General features: G+C 72.5%; 6 non-coding genes and 1 pseudogene across 6 annotated transcripts; all 7 read right to left on the minus strand.

The window, feature by feature from the left end:
• Window positions 1-194: 194 nt before the first annotated feature.
• On the minus strand, window positions 195-313 carry LOC131830836 (5S ribosomal RNA). Its single transcript, XR_009353412.1, has one exon. It is a non-coding gene; the product is annotated as a 5S ribosomal RNA (ribosomal RNA).
• Window positions 314-2,389: 2,076 nt separating this feature from the next.
• LOC131831067 (5S ribosomal RNA) lies at window positions 2,390-2,508 on the minus strand. The gene has a single exon (XR_009353580.1). It is a non-coding gene; the product is annotated as a 5S ribosomal RNA (ribosomal RNA).
• A 2,083-nt stretch (window positions 2,509-4,591) lies between these two features.
• Window positions 4,592-4,712, minus strand: LOC131830819 (5S ribosomal RNA; annotated as a pseudogene).
• A 2,080-nt stretch (window positions 4,713-6,792) lies between these two features.
• LOC131830765 (5S ribosomal RNA) lies at window positions 6,793-6,910 on the minus strand. The gene has a single exon (XR_009353356.1). It is a non-coding gene; the product is annotated as a 5S ribosomal RNA (ribosomal RNA).
• A 2,071-nt stretch (window positions 6,911-8,981) lies between these two features.
• LOC131830761 (5S ribosomal RNA) lies at window positions 8,982-9,101 on the minus strand. The gene has a single exon (XR_009353352.1). It is a non-coding gene; the product is annotated as a 5S ribosomal RNA (ribosomal RNA).
• A 2,078-nt stretch (window positions 9,102-11,179) lies between these two features.
• Window positions 11,180-11,297, minus strand: LOC131830813 (5S ribosomal RNA). The gene has a single exon (XR_009353403.1). It is a non-coding gene; the product is annotated as a 5S ribosomal RNA (ribosomal RNA).
• Window positions 11,298-13,381: 2,084 nt separating this feature from the next.
• LOC131830844 (5S ribosomal RNA) lies at window positions 13,382-13,500 on the minus strand. The gene has a single exon (XR_009353416.1). It is a non-coding gene; the product is annotated as a 5S ribosomal RNA (ribosomal RNA).
• Window positions 13,501-15,316: the final 1,816 nt, after the last annotated feature.

The following is a 15,316-nucleotide window of genomic DNA, read 5'->3' on the forward strand; positions in this document are numbered from 1 at the left end:
GTCTGGGGTGGCCAGGGGTCAGGGGGTCAGGGGCGTGAGGGGACCGGGCTCAGGGGCTGAGGCGTTCAGGGACTGTTGGGAGGCCGCCGCGTTGGCCAGGGCGCCCAGCGGTGGCGGCCAAGGCAGAGGCAGGGGGGCCCAAGTGGGAGAGAAAAGAGGAAGGCCAAAGACAAGCGTTTGGGGGCGAAAAAAAAAGCCTACAGCACCCGGTATTCCCAGGCGGTCTCCCATCCAAGTACTAACCAGGCCCGACCCTGCTTAGCTTCCGAGATCAGACGAGATCGGGCGCGTTCAGGGTGGTATGGCCGTAGACGCCTGCGCCTTCAGCTGGCCGCCCCAAGAGCCTGCTGCGCGCTTCCCGGGCCCCGGCGTTAGCCACAGCTCCCCACTCAGCCTGCCCTGGGCCTGGCGCCCGCCTCCCCGCCCACCCGCCCGCCAGCCCGCCCGGGGGGCGGGGGGGGGGCGCCCAACGCCAAAGTCTGTCGGGGCACTCTCCCATCCCGGGGCTCCCCAGCCGCGCCGCCACCGCGTGCCTCCCCAGGCCGCAACCGGGGTGCGTTCTCGGCCCCCACCACCACTCCCCCCACACCCCCCGCCCCCGCCCCCGCCCCCGCCCCGCGCTCGGTGTGCTCCGCCCCCGCCACCCCCACACCACCAGCGCCCACCCAGCGCCCTAGGCCAGGCCCAGCCGGCCACCTGGCCTTCCCTCCTCTCCTCTCCTCTGCTCTCTTCTGCTCTCCTCCAGACAGCTCTGCTCAGCTGGGCTCGGCTCGGCTCGGCTCTCCCCTCCTCTCCACCCCACCTCGCTCCCAGCCCACCCGAGGCCACGAGGACACACGGGCGACGGGCGACGCCACACACCAGCCCAGAAGCGGCAGCCCCGCCCCGTGGCCCTACCTCCACCGCGCTTCCCCTGACCACCCACCCGCACCAGGCCCTGACCGAGAGACACAGACAGGCCGGCTCACCTACACGGACACACGGATTCCCAGGGAGACACAGGGACAGACACAGACGGAGGGACCTCTGCACAGACGGCAAGAACGCAGAGCCCCAGAGACAGACTCTCTAACCCGCCGACCCCCCTCAGACCCTCCACCCCCAACCCCAGCCCCCAGGCCAGACGCGGTGACCCTGACCCGCATGCGCACAGGGACCCGGTCGGAGACACGGGTGCACGCAACGCTCACACACCCACTCACGCGCACAGAAACACACACACAAACACACACACACACGCACACACACTCGGACAAGACACCACACACCCAGGAGGCTGCGGTGGCCTGCCACCTGCCCCGGGAGGGAGGGCCGGCTTGCTTGGGCCGGGCTTTGGTGTCTGCAGTCCCGTTCCGCTCCCATTCCTGCCCAGCACCCCGTCTGGCCTGGGGGCCTGCCAGGGTTTCTTCCTCTGGACTAGTCCTCTGGTGAGGGGTGAGGCGGGGGGCCGGGGCCTCTCTTGGCCCGGTGTGGGGCGCCCCCGGTCTTGCTGAGCGAGACAGCCTCGCGGTTGCCTTCGCTGTGCCTGGGAGACGCAGCGTGGAGCCGGGTGCCCACGGCTCCGGAAGCCCAGGGCGGTCGGCCATCTCGCGTCCCGGGCACCTGAGCCCGGGCGCGGGGCCCAAGGGGCCAAGGGGAGCTGGTCGGGGAGAGGGAAGGGAATGAATGCCCTTCCGGCCGGAGCGGAGCCCAGGCCCCGTGGAGAGAAGGGGTGGGGGGGGGGCCCAAGTCGCGGGGGCGCCGGGAGGGGTGTGGGGGTTGGTCGGCTGCCGGTGGGCCTGGGGGCTGGGGGCAGACCGAGGGCCTCGCTAGGGGATCCAGGGCCCAGGGCCTCGGGAGCACAGGCCCGCGGAGAGGTGGCCCAGGCCCGGGGTCGAGGCCTGCTCTCCTGCCTCCTGCCCCCACACCCTCGGGCCAGCCCCCCCCGCCCCCCCGCCTCCCCGCCCTCCTCCCACAGCCCGGCGGCCCCCACGCCCCTCCCCGCGTCCATGGCCGTGGGTCCTCACCCCGGTCCCCCTTTCCCTGCCTCTGGCCCCAAAGCCCCCTTCCAAGACTGCCCCGCCCTGCCAGCAGCCCCCCAAGGCCGGCTGAGGCGCGGGTGGGCCTCGTGTCGTGCAGGCGGGAAACGCTGGCTTGTGGCCGGCCGCCCGTGCAGCGGGCCGCCCTTTTTGGGGCCAGGGGCCCGCGATGCTGGGTCTGGGGTGGCCAGGGGTCAGGGGGTCAGGGGCGTGAGGGGACCGGGCTCAGGGGCTGAGGCGTTCAGGGACTGTTGGGAGGCCGCCGCGTTGGCCAGGGCGCCCAGCGGTGGCGGCCAAGGCAGAGGCAGGGGGGCCCAAGTGGGAGAGAAAAGAGGAAGGCCAAAGACAAGCGTTTGGGGCGAAAAAAAAAAAGCCTACAGCACCCGGTATTCCCAGGCGGTCTCCCATCCAAGTACTAACCAGGCCCGACCCTGCTTAGCTTCCGAGATCAGACGAGATCGGGCGCGTTCAGGGTGGTATGGCCATAGACGCCTGCCCCTTCAGCTGGCCGCCCCAAGAGCCTGCTGCGCGCTTCCCGGGCCCCGGCGTTAGCCAGGGCTCCCCACTCAGCCTGCCCTGGGCCTGGCGCCCGCCTCCCCGCCCACCCGCCCGCCAGCCCGCCCGGGGGGCGGGGGGGGGGGGCCCAACGCCAAAGTCTGTCGGGGCACTCTCCCATCCCGGGCTCCCCAGCCGCGCCGCCACCGCGTGCCTCCCCAGGCCGCAACCGGGGTGCGTTCTCGGCCCCCACCACCACTCCCCCGACACCCCCCGCCCCCGCCCCCGCCCCCGCCCCGCGCTCGGTGTGCTCCGCCCCCGCCACCCCCACACCACCAGCGCCCACCCAGCGCCCTAGGCCAGGCCCAGCCGGCCACCTGGCCTTCCCTCCTCTCCTCTCCTCTGCTCTCTTCTGCTCTCCTCCAGACAGCTCTGCTCAGCTGGGCTCGGCTCGGCTCGGCTCTCCCTCCTCTCCACCCCACCATCGCTCCCAGCCCACCCGAGGCCACGAGGACACACGGGCGACGGGCGACGCCACACACCAGCCCAGAAGCGGCAGCCCCGCCCCGTGGCCCTACCTCCACCGCGCTTCCCCTGACCACCCACCCGCACCAGGCCCTGACCGAGAGACACACCACAGGCCGGCTCACCTACACGGACACACGGATACCCAGGGAGACACAGGGACAGACACAGACGGAGGGACCTCTGCACAGACGGCAAGAACGCAGAGCCCCAGAGACAGACTCTCTAACCCGCAGACCCCCCTCAGACCCTCCACCCCCAACCCCAGCCCCCAGGCCAGACGCGGTGACCCTGACCCGCATGCGCACAGGGACCCGGTCCGAGACACGGGTGCACGCAACGCTCACACACACCCACTCACGCGCACAGAAACACACACACAAACACACACACACACGCACACACACTCGGACAAGACACCACACACCCAGGAGGCTGCGGTGGCCTGCCACCTGCCCCGGGAGGGAGGGCCGGCTTGCTTGGGCCGGGCTTTGGTGTCTGCAGTCCCGTTCCGCTCCCATTCCTGCCCAGCACCCCGTCTGGCCTGGGGGCCTGCCAGGGTTTCTTCCTCTGGACTAGTCCTCTGGTGAGGGGTGAGGCGGGGGGCCGGGGCCTCTCTTGGCCCGGTGTGGGGCGCCCCCGGTCTTGCTGAGCGAGACAGCCTCGCGGTTGCCTTCGCTGTGCTTGGGAGACGCAGCGTGGAGCCGGGTGCCCACGGCTCCGGAAACCCAGGGCGGTCGGCCATCTCGCGTCCCGGGCACCTGAGCCCGGGCGCGGGGCCCAAGGGGCCAAGGGGAGCTGGTCGGGGAGAGGGAAGGGAATGAATGCCCTTCCGGCCGGAGCGGAGCCCAGGCCCCGTGGAGAGAAGGGGCGGGGGGGTGGGGGGGCCCAGGTCGCGGGGGCGCCGGGAGGGGTGTGGGGGTTGGTCGGCTGCCGGTGGGCCTGGGGGCTGGGGCAGCCCGAGGGCCTCGCTAGGGGATCCAGGGCCCAGGGCCTCGGGAGCACAGGCCCGCGGAGAGGTGGCCCAGGCCCGGGGTCGAGGCCTGCTCCTGCCTCCTGCCCCCCACACCCTCGGCCAGCCCCCCCCCGCCACCCCGCCTCCCCGCCCTCCTCCCACAGCCCGGCGGCCCCCCACGCCCCTCCCCGCGTCCATGGCCGTGGTCCTCACCCCGGTCCCCCTTTCCCTGCCTCTGGCCCCAAAGCCCCCTTCCAAGACTGCCCCGCCCTGCCAGCAGCCCCCCAAGGCCGGCTGAGGCACGGGTGGGCCTCGTGTCGTGCAGGCGGAAACGCTGGCTTGTGGCCGGCCGCCCGTGCAGCGGGCCGCCCTTTTTGGGGCCAGGGGCCCGCGATGCTGGGTCTGGGGTGGCCAGGGGTCAGGGGGTCAGGGGCGTGAGGGGACCGGGCTCAGGGGCTGAGGCGTTCAGGGACTGTTGGGAGGGCCGCCGCGTTGGCCAGGGCGCCCAGCGGTGGCGGCCAAGGCAGAGGCAGGGGGGCCCAAGTGGGAGAGAAAAGAGGAAGGCCAAAGACAAGCGTTTGGGGGCGAAAAAAAAAAAAGCCTACAGCACCCGGTATTCCCAGGCGGTCTCCCATCCAAGTACTAACCAGGGCCCGACCCTGCTTAGCTTCGAAGATCAGACGAGATCGGGCGCGTTCAGGGGTGGTATGGCCGTAGACGCCCTGCCCCTTCAGCTGCAGGCCCCAAGAGCCTGCTGCGCGCTTCCCGGGCCCCGGCGTTAGCCAGGGCTCCCCACTCAGCCTGCCTGGGCCTGGCGCCCGCCTCCCCGCCCACCCGCCCGCCAGCCCGCCCGGGGGGCGGGGGGGGGGGGGCCCAACGCCAAAGTCTGTCGGGGGCACTCTCCCATCCCGGGGCTCCCCAGCCGCGCCGCCACCGCGTGCCTCCCCAGGCCGCAAACCGGGGTGCGTTCTCGGCCCCCCACCACCACTCCCCCCACACCCCCCGCCCCCGCCCCCGCCCCCGCCCCGCGCTCGGGTGCTCCGCCCGCCCCCGCCACCCCCACACCACCAGCGCCCACCCAGCGCCCTAGGCCAGGCCCAGCCGGCCACCTGGCCTTCCCTCCTCTCCTCTCCTCTGCTCTCTTCTGCTCTCCTCCAGACAGCTCTGCTCAGCTGGGCTCGGCTCGGCTCGGCTCTCCCTCCTCTCCACACCCACCTCGCTCCCCACCCACCCGAGGCCACCAGGACACACGGGCGACCTGCGACGCCACACACCAGCCCAGAAGCGGCAGCCCCGCCCCGTGGCCCTACCTCCACCGCGCTTCCCCTGACCACCCACCCGCACCAGGCCCTGACCGAGAGACACAGAAAGGCCGGCTCACCTACACGGACACACGGATACCCAGGGAGACACAGGGACAGACACAGACGGAGGGACCTCTGCACAGACGGCAAGAACGCAGAGCCCCAGAGACAGACTCTCTAACCCGCAGACCCCCCTCAGACCCTCCACCCCCAACCCCAGCCCCCAGGCCAGACGCGGTGACCCTGACCCGCATGCGCACAGGGACCCGGTCGGAGACACGGGTGCACGCAACGCTCACACACCCACTCACGCGCACAGAAACACACACACAAACACACACACACACGCACACACACTCGGACAAGACACCACACACCCAGGAGGCTGCGGTGGCCTGCCACCTGCCCCGGGAGGGAGGGCCGGCTTGCTTAGGCCGGCCTTTGGTGTCTGCAGTCCCTTTCCGCTCCCATTCCTGCCCAGCACCCCGTCTGGCCTGGGGGCCTGCCAGGGTTTCTTCCTCTGGACTAGTCCTCTGGTGAGGGGTGAGGCGGGGGGCCGGGGCCTCTCTTGGCCGGTGTGGGGCGCCCCCGGTCTTGCTGAGCGAGACAGCCTCGCGGTTGCCTTCGCTGTGCCTGGGAGACGCAGCGTGGAGCCGGGTGCCCACGGCTCCGGAAGCCCAGGGCGGTCGGCCATCTCGCGTCCCGGGCACCTGAGCCCGGGCGCGGGGCCCAAGGGGCCAAGGGGAGCTGGTCGGGGAGAGGGAAGGGAATGAATGCCCTTCCGGCCGGAGCGGAGCCCAGGCCCCGTGGAGAGAAGGGGCGGGGGGTGGGGGGGCCCAGGTCGCGGGGGCGCCGGGAGGGGTGTGGGGGTTGGTCGGCTGCCGGTGGGCCTGGGGGCTGGGGGCAGCCCGAGGGCCTCGCTAGGGGATCCAGGGCCCAGGGCCTCATGAGCACAGGCCCGCGGAGAGGTGGCCCAGGCCCGGGGTCGAGGCCTGCTCCTGCCTCCTGCCCCCCACACCCTCGGGCCAGCCCCCCCCCCGCCCCCCCGCCTCCCCGCCCTCCTCCCACAGCCCGGCGGCCCCCACGCCCCTCCCCGCGTCCATGGCCGTGGTCCTCAACCCGGTCCCCCTTTCCCTGCCTCTGGCCCCAAAGCCCCCTTCCAAGACTGCCCCGCCCTGCCAGCAGCCCCCCAAGGCCGGCTGAGGCGCGGGTGGGCCTCGTGTCGTGCAGGCGGAAACGCTGGCTTGTGGCCGGCCGCCCGTGCAGCGGGCGCCCTTTTTGGGGCAGGGGCCCGCGATGCTGGGTCTGGGGTGGCCAGGGGTCAGGGGGTCAGGGGCGTGAGGGGACCGGGCTCAGGGGCTGAGCATTCAGGGACTGTTGGGAGGCCGCCGCGTTGGCCAGGGCGCCCAGCGGTGGCGGCCAAGGCAGAGGCAGGGGGGCCTAAGTGGGAGAGAAAAGAGGAAGGCCAAAGACAAGCGTTTGGGGGCGAAAAAAAAGCCTACAGCACCCGGTATTCCAGGCGGTCTCCCATCCAAGTACTAACCAGGCCCGACCCTGCTTAGCTTCCGAGATCAGACGAGATCGGGCGCGTTCAGGGTGGTATGGCCATAGACGCCTGCCCCTTCAGCTGGCCGCCCCAAGAGCCTGCTGCGCGCTTCCGGGCCCCGGCGTTAGCCACAGCTCCCCACTCAGCCTGCCCTGGGCCTGGCGCCCGCCTCCCGCCCACCGCCCGCCAGCCCGCCCGGTGGGCGGGGGGGGGGGCGCCCAACGCCAAAGTCTGTCGGGGCACTCTCCCATCCCGGGGCTCCCCAGCCGCGCCGCCACCGCGTGCCTCCCCAGGCCGCAACCGGGGTGCGTTCTCGGCCCCCCACCACCACTCCCCCCACACCCCCCGCCCCCGCCCCGCCCCCGCCCCGCGCTCGGTGTGCTCCGCCCCCGCCACCCCCACACCACCAGCGCCCACCCAGCGCCCTAGGCCAGGCCCAGCCGGCCACCTGGCCTTCCCTCCTCTCCTCTCCTCTGCTCTCTTCTGCTCTCCTCCAGACAGCTCTGCTCAGCTGGGCTCGGCTCGGCTCGGCTCTCCCCTCCTCTCCACCCCACCTCGCTCCCAGCCACACCGAGGCCACGAGGACACACGGGCGACGGGCGACGCCACACACCAGCCCAGAAGCGGCAGCCCCGCCCCGTGGCCCTACCTCCACCGCGCTTCCCCTGACCACCCACCCGCACCAGGCCCTGACCGAGAGACACAGACAGGCCGGCTCACCCTACACGGACACACGGATTCCCAGGGAGACACAGGGACAGACACAGACGGAGGGACCTCTGCACAGACGGCAAGAACGCAGAGCCCCAGAGACAGACTCTCTAACCCGCAGACCCCCCTCAGACCCTCCACCCCCAACCCCAGCCCCCAGGCCAGACGCGGTGACCTGACCCGCATGCGCACAGGGACCCGGTCGGAGACACGGGTGCACTCTCACACACCCACTCACGCGCACAGAAACACACACACAAACACACACACACACGCACACACACTCGGACAAGACACCACACACCCAGGAGGCTGCGGTGGCCTGCCACCTGCCCCGGGAGGGAGGGCCGGCTTGCTTGGGCCGGGCTTTGGTGTCTGCAGTCCCCGTTCCGCTCCCATTCCTGCCCAGCACCCGTCTGGCCTGGGGGCCTGCCAGGGTTTCTTCCTCTGGACTAGTCCTCTGGTGAGGGGTGAGGCGGGGGGCCGGGGCCTCTCTTGGCCCGGTGTGGGGCGCCCCCGGTCTTGCTGAGCGAGACAGCCTCGCGGTTGCCTTCGCTGTGCCTGGGAGACGCAGCGTGGAGCCGGGTGCCCACGGCTCCGGAAGCCCAGGGCGGTCGGCCATCTCGCGTCCCCGGGCACCTGAGCCCGGGGCGCGGGGCCCAAGGGGCCAAGGGGAGCTGGTCGGGGAGAGGGAAGGGAATGAATGCCCTTCCGGCCGGAGCGGAGCCCAGGCCCCGTGGAGAGAAGGGGTGGGGGGGGGGGGCCCAAGTCGCGGGGGCGCCGGGAGGGGTGTGGGGGTTGGTCGGCTGCCGGTGGGCCTGGGGGCTGGGGGCAGACCGAGGGCCTCGCTAGGGGATCCAGGGCCCAGGGCCTCGGGAGCACAGGCCCGCGGAGAGGTGGCCCAGGCCCGGGGTCGAGGCCTGCTCCTGCCTCCTGCCCCCCACACCCTCGGGCCCAGCCCCCCCCCGCCCCCCCGCCTCGCCGCCCTCCTCCCACAGCCCGGCGGCCCCCACGCCCCTCCCCGCGTCCATGGCCGTGGTCCTCACCCCGGTCCCCCTTTCCCTGCCTCTGGCCCCAAAGCCCCTTCCAAGACTGCCCCGCCCTGCCAGCAGCCCCCCAAGGCCGGCTGAGGCGCGGGTGGGCCTCGTGTCGTGCAGGCGGAAACGCTGGCTTGTGGCCGGCCGCCCGTGCAGCGGGCCGCCCTTTTTGGGGCCAGGGGCCGCGATGCTGGGTCTGGGGTGGCCAGGGGTCAGGGGGTCAGGGGCGTGAGGGGACCGGGCTCAGGGGCTGAGGCGTTCAGGGACTGTTGGGAGGCCGCCGCGTTGGCCAGGGCGCCCAGCGGTGGCGGCCAAGGCAGAGGCAGGGGGGCCCAAGTGGGAGAGAAAAGAGGAAGGCCAAAGGACAAGCGTTTGGGGGCGAAAAAAAAAAGCCTACAGCACCCGGTATTCCCAGGCGGTCTCCCATCCAAGTACTAACCAGGCCCGACCCTGCTTAGCTTCCGAGATCAGACGAGATCGGGGCGCGTTCAGGGTGGTATGGCCATAGACGCCTGCCCCTTCAGCTGGCCGCCCCAAGAGCCTGCTGCGCGCTTCCCGGGCCCCGGCGTTAGCCAGGGCTCCCCACTCAGCCTGCCCTGGGCCTGGCGCCCGCCTCCCCGCCCACCCGCCCGCCAGCCCGCCCGGGGGGCGGGGGGGGGGGGCCCAACGCCAAAGTCTGTCGGGGCACTCTCCCATCCCGGGGCTCCCCAGCCGCGCCGCCACCGCGTGCCTCCCCAGGCCGCAACCGGGTGCGTTCTCGGCCCCCACCACCACTCCCCCGACACCCCCCGCCCCCGCCCCCGCCCCCGCCCCGCGCTCGGTGTGCTCCGCCCCCGCCACCCCCACACCACCAGCGCCCACCCAGCGCCCTAGGCCAGGCCCAGCCGGCCACCTGGCCTTCCCTCCTCTCCTCTCCTCTGCTCTCTTCTGCTCTCCTCCAGACAGCTCTGCTCAGCTGGGCTCGGCTCGGCTCGGCTCTCCCCTCCTCTCCACCCCACCTCGCTCCCAGCCCACCCGAGGCCACGAGGACACACGGGCGACGGGCGACGCCACACACCAGCCCAGAAGCGGCAGCCCCGCCCCGTGGCCCTACCTCACCGCGCTTCCCCTGACCACCCACCCGCACCAGGCCCTGACCGAGAGACACACACAGGCCGGCTCACCTACACGGACACACGGATACCCAGGGAGGACACAGGGACAGACACAGACGGAGGGACCTCTGCACAGACGGCAAGAACGCAGAGCCCCAGAGACAGACTCTCTAACCCGCAGACCCCCCTCAGACCCTCCACCCCCAACCCCAGCCCCCAGGCCAGACGCGGTGACCCTGACCCGCATGCGCACAGGGACCCGGTCCGAGACACGGGTGCACGCAACGCTCACACACCCACTCACGCGCACAGAAACACACACACAAACACACACACACACGCACACACACTCGGGACAAGACACCACACACCCAGGAGGCTGCGGTGGCCTGCCACCTGCCCCGGGAGGGAGGGCCGGCTTGCTTGGGCCGGGCTTTGGTGTCTGCAGTCCCGTTCCGCTCCCATTCCTGCCAGCACCCCGTCTGGCCTGGGGGCCTGCCAGGGTTTCTTCCTCTGGACTAGTCCTCTGGTGAGGGGTGAGGCGGGGGGCCGGGGCCTCTCTTGGCCCGGTGTGGGGCGCCCCCGGTCTTGCTGAGCGAGACAGCCTCGCGGTTGCCTTCGCTGTGCTTGGGAGACGCAGCGTGGAGCCGGGTGCCCACGGCTCCGGAAACCCAGGGCGGTCGGCCATCTCGCGTCCCGGGCACCTGAGCCCGGGCGCGGGGCCCAAGGGGCCAAGGGGAGCTGGTCGGGGAGAGGGAAGGGAATGAATGCCCTTCCGGCCGGAGCGGAGCCCAGGCCCCGTGGAGAGAAGGGGCGGGGGGTGGGGGGGCCCAGGTCGCGGGGGGCGCCGGGAGGGGTGTGGGGGTTGGTCGGCTGCCGGTGGGCCTGGGGGCTGGGGGCAGCCCGAGGGCCTCGCTAGGGGATCCAGGGCCCAGGGCCTCCGGAGCACAGGCCCGCGGAGAGGTGGCCCAGGCCCGGGGTCGAGGCCTGCTCCTGCCTCCTGCCCCCACACCCTCGGGCCAGCCCCCCCCCGCCCCCCCGCCTCCCCGCCCTCCTCCCACAGCCCGGCGGCCCCCACGCCCCTCCCCGCGTCCATGGCCGTGGTCCTCACCCCGGTCCCCCTTTCCCTGCCTCTGGCCCCAAAGCCCCCTTCCAAGACTGCCCCGCCCTGCCAGCAGCCCCCCAAGGCCGGCTGAGGCACGGGTGGGCCTCGTGTCGTGCAGGCGGAAACGCTGGCTTGTGGCCGGCCGCCCGTGCAGCGGGCCGCCCTTTTTGGGGCCAGGGGCCCGCGATGCTGGGTCTGGGGTGGCCAGGGGTCAGGGGGTCAGGGGCGTGAGGGGACCGGGCTCAGGGGCTGAGGCGTTCAGGGACTGTTGGGAGGCCGCCGCGTTGGCCAGGGCGCCCAGCGGTGGCGGCCAAGGCAGAGGCAGGGGGGCCCAAGTGGGAGAGAAAAGAGGAAGGCCAAAGACAAGCGTTTGGGGGCGAAAAAAAAAAAGCCTACAGCACCCGGTATTCCAGGCGGTCTCCCATCCAAGTACTAACCAGGCCCGACCCTGCTTAGCTTCGAAGATCAGACGAGATCGGGCGCGTTCAGGGTGGTATGGCCGTAGACGCCTGCCCCTTCAGCTGCAGGCCCCAAGAGCCTGCTGCGCGCTTCCCGGGCCCCGGCGTTAGCCAGGGCTCCCCACTCAGCCTGCCCTGGGCCTGGCGCCCGCCTCCCCGCCCCACCCGCCCGCCAGCCCGCCCGGGGGGCGGGGGGGGGGGGGGGCCCAACGCCAAAGTCCTGTCGGGGCACTCTCCCATCCCGGGGCTCCCCAGCCGCGCCGCCACCGCGTGCCTCCCCAGGCCGCAACCGGGGTGCGTTCTCGGCCCCCACCACCACTCCCCCCCACACCCCCCCGCCCCCGCCCCCGCCCCCGCCCCGCGCTCGGTGTGCTCCGCCCCCGCCACCCCCACACCACCAGCGCCCACCCAGCGCCCTAGGCCAGGCCCAGCCGGCCACCTGGCCTTCCCTCCTCTCCTCTCCTCTGCTCTCTTCTGCTCTCCTCCAGACAGCTCTGCTCAGCTGGGCTCGGCTCGGCTCGGCTCTCCCCTCCTCCACCCCACCTCGCTCCAGCAGCCCACCGAGGCCACCAGGACACACGGGCGACCTGCGACGCCACACACCAGCCCAGAAGCGGCAGCCCCGCCCCGTGGCCCTACCTCCACCGCGCTTCCTCTGACCACCCACCACGCACCAGGCCCTGACCGAGAGACACAGAAAGGCCGGCTCACCTACACGGACACACGGATACCCAGGGAGACACAGGGACAGACACAGACGGAGGGACCTCTGCACAGACGGCAAGAACGCAGAGCCCCAGAGACAGACTCTCTAACCCGCAGACCCCCCTCAGACCCTCCACCCCCAACCCCAGCCCCCAGGCCAGACGCGGTGACCCTGACCCGCATGCGCACAGGGACCCGGTCGGAGACACGGGTGCACGCAACGCTCACACACCCACTCACGCGCACAGAAACACACACACAAACACACACACACACGCACACACACTCGGACAAGACACCACACACCCAGGAGGCTGCGGTGGCCTGCCACCTGCCCCGGGAGGGAGGGCCGGCTTGCTTAGGCCGGCCTTTGGTGTCTGCAGTCCCTTTCCGCTCCCATTCCTGCCCAGCACCCCGTCTGGCCTGGGGGCCTGCCAGGGTTTCTTCCTCTGGACTAGTCCTCTGGTGAGGGGTGAGGCGGGGGGCCGGGGCCTCTCTTGGCCCGGTGTGGGGCGCCCCCGGTCTTGCTGAGCGAGACAGCCTCGCGGTTGCCTTCGCTGTGCCTGGGAGACGCAGCGTGGAGCCGGGTGCCCACGGCTCCGGAAGCCCAGGGCGGTCGGCCATCTCGCGTCCCGGGCACCTGAGCCCGGGCGCGGGGCCCAAGGGGCCAAGGGGAGCTGGTCGGGGAGAGGGAAGGGAATGAATGCCCTTCCGGCCGGAGCGGAGCCCAGGCCCCGTGGAGAGAAGGGGCGGGGGGTGGGGGGGCCCAGGTCGCGGGGGCGCCGGGAGGGGTGTGGGGGTTGGTCGGCTGCCGGTGGGCCTGGGGGCTGGGGGCAGCCCGAGGGCCTCGCTAGGGGATCCAGGGCCCAGGGCCTCATGAGCACAGGCCCGCGGAGAGGTGGCCCAGGCCCGGGGTCGAGGCCTGCTCCTGCCTCCTGCCCCCCACACCCTCGGGCCAGCCCCCCCCAGCCCCCCCGCCTCCCCGCCCTCCTCCCACAGCCCGGCGGCCCCCACGCCCCTCCCCGCGTCCATGGCCGTGGTCCTCAACCCGGTCCCCCTTTCCCTGCCTCTGGCCCCAAAGCCCCCTTCCAAGACTGCCCCGCCCTGCCAGCAGCCCCCCAAGGCCGGCTGAGGCGCGGGTGGGCCTCGTGTCGTGCAGGCGGAAACGCTGGCTTGTGGCCGGCCGCCCGTGCAGCGGGCCGCCCTTTTTGGGGCCAGGGGCCCGCGATGCTGGGTCTGGGGTGGCCAGGGGTCAGGGGGTCAGGGGCGTGAGGGGACCGGGCTCAGGGGCTGAGGCATTCAGGGACTGTTGGGAGGCCGCCGCGTTGGCCAGGGCGCCAAGCGGTGGCGGCCAAGGCAGAGGCAGGGGGGCCTAAGTGGGAGAGAAAAGAGGAAGGCCAAAGACAAGCGTTTGGGGGCGAAAAAAAAAGCCTACAGCACCCGGTATTCCCAGGCGGTCTCCCATCCAAGTACTAACCAGGCCCGACCCTGCTTAGCTTCCGAGATCAGACGAGATCGGGCGCGTTCAGGGTGGTATGGCCGTAGACGCCTGCGCCTTCAGCTGGCCGCCCCAAGAGCCTGCTGCGCGCTTCCCGGGCCCCGGCGTTAGCCACAGCTCCCCACTCAGCCTGCCCTGGGCCTGGCGCCGGCCTCCCCGCCCACCCGCCCGCCAGCCCGCCCGGGGGGCGGGGGGGGGGCGCCCAACGCCAAAGTCTGTCGGGGCACTCTCCCATCCCGGGGCTCCCCAGCCGCGCCGCCACCGCGTGCCTCCCCAGGCCGCAACCGGGGTGCGTTCTCGGCCCCCACCACCACTCCCCCCACACCCCCCGCCCCCGCCCCCGCCCCCGCCCCGCGCTCGGTGTGCTCCGCCCCCGCCACCCCCACACCACCAGCGCCCACCCAGCGCCCTAGGCCAGGCCCAGCCGGCCACCTGGCCTTCCCTCCTCTCCTCTCCTCTGCTCTCTTCTGCTCTCCTCCAGACAGCTCTGCTCAGCTGGGCTCGGCTCGGCTCGGCTCTCCCCTCCTCTCCACCCCACCTCGCTCCCAGCCCACCCGAGGCCACGAGGACACACGGGCGACGGGCGACGCCACACACCAGCCCAGAAGCGGCAGCCCCGCCCCGTGGCCCTACCTCCACCGCGCTTCCCCTGACCACCCACCCGCACCAGGCCCTGACCGAGAGACACAGACAGGCCGGCTCACCTACACGGACACACGGATTCCCAGGGAGACACAGGGACAGACACAGACGGAGGGACCTCTGCACAGACGGCAAGAACGCAGAGCCCCAGAGACAGACTCTCTAACCCGCAGACCCCCCTCAGACCCTCCACCCCCAACCCCAGCCCCCAGGCCAGACGCGGTGACCCTGACCCGCATGCGCACAGGGACCCGGTCGGAGACACGGGTGCACGCAACGCTCACACACCCACTCACGCGCACAGAAACACACACACAAACACACACACACACGCACACACACTCGGACAAGACACCACACACCCAGGAGGCTGCGGTGGCCTGCCACCTGCCCCGGGAGGGAGGGCCGGCTTGCTTGGGCCGGGCTTTGGTGTCTGCAGTCCCGTTCCGCTCCCATTCCTGCCCAGCACCCCGTCTGGCCTGGGGGCCTGCCAGGGTTTCTTCCTCTGGACTAGTCCTCTGGTGAGGGGTGAGGCGGGGGGCCGGGGCCTCTCTTGGCCCGGTGTGGGGCGCCCCCGGTCTTGCTGAGCGAGACAGCCTCGCGGTTGCCTTCGCTGTGCCTGGGAGACGCAGCGTGGAGCCGGGTGCCCACGGCTCCGGAAGCCCAGGGCGGTCGGCCATCTCGCGTCCCGGGCACCTGAGCCCGGGCGCGGGGCCCAAGGGGCCAAGGGGAGCTGGTCGGGGAGAGGGAAGGGAATGAATGCCCTTCCGGCCGGAGCGGAGCCCAGGCCCCGTGGAGAGAAGGGGTGGGGGGGGGGCCCAAGTCGCGGGGGCGCCGGGAGGGGTGTGGGGGTTGGTCGGCTGCCGGTGGGCCTGGGGGCTGGGGGCAGACCGAGGGCCTCGCTAGGGGATCCAGGGCCCAGGGCCTCGGGAGCACAGGCCCGCGGAGAGGTGGCCCAGGCCCGGGGTCGAGGCCTGCTCCTGCCTCCTGCCCCCCACACCCTCGGGCCAGCCCCCCCCCGCCCCCCCGCCTCGCCGCCCTCCTCCCACAGCCCGGCGGCCCCCACGCCCCTCCCCGCGTCCATGGCCGTGGTCCTCACCCCGGTCGCCCTTTCCCTGCCTCTGGCCCCAAAGCCCCCTTCCAAGACTGCCCCGCCCTGCCAGCAGCCCCCCAAGGCCGGCTGAGGCGCGGGTGGGCCTCGTGTCGTGCAGGCGGAAACGCTG

The sequence above is a fragment of the Mustela lutreola genome, chromosome 4, assembly GCF_030435805.1.
Source record: "Mustela lutreola isolate mMusLut2 chromosome 4, mMusLut2.pri, whole genome shotgun sequence".
NCBI classification, from domain to species: Eukaryota; Metazoa; Chordata; class Mammalia; order Carnivora; family Mustelidae; genus Mustela; species Mustela lutreola.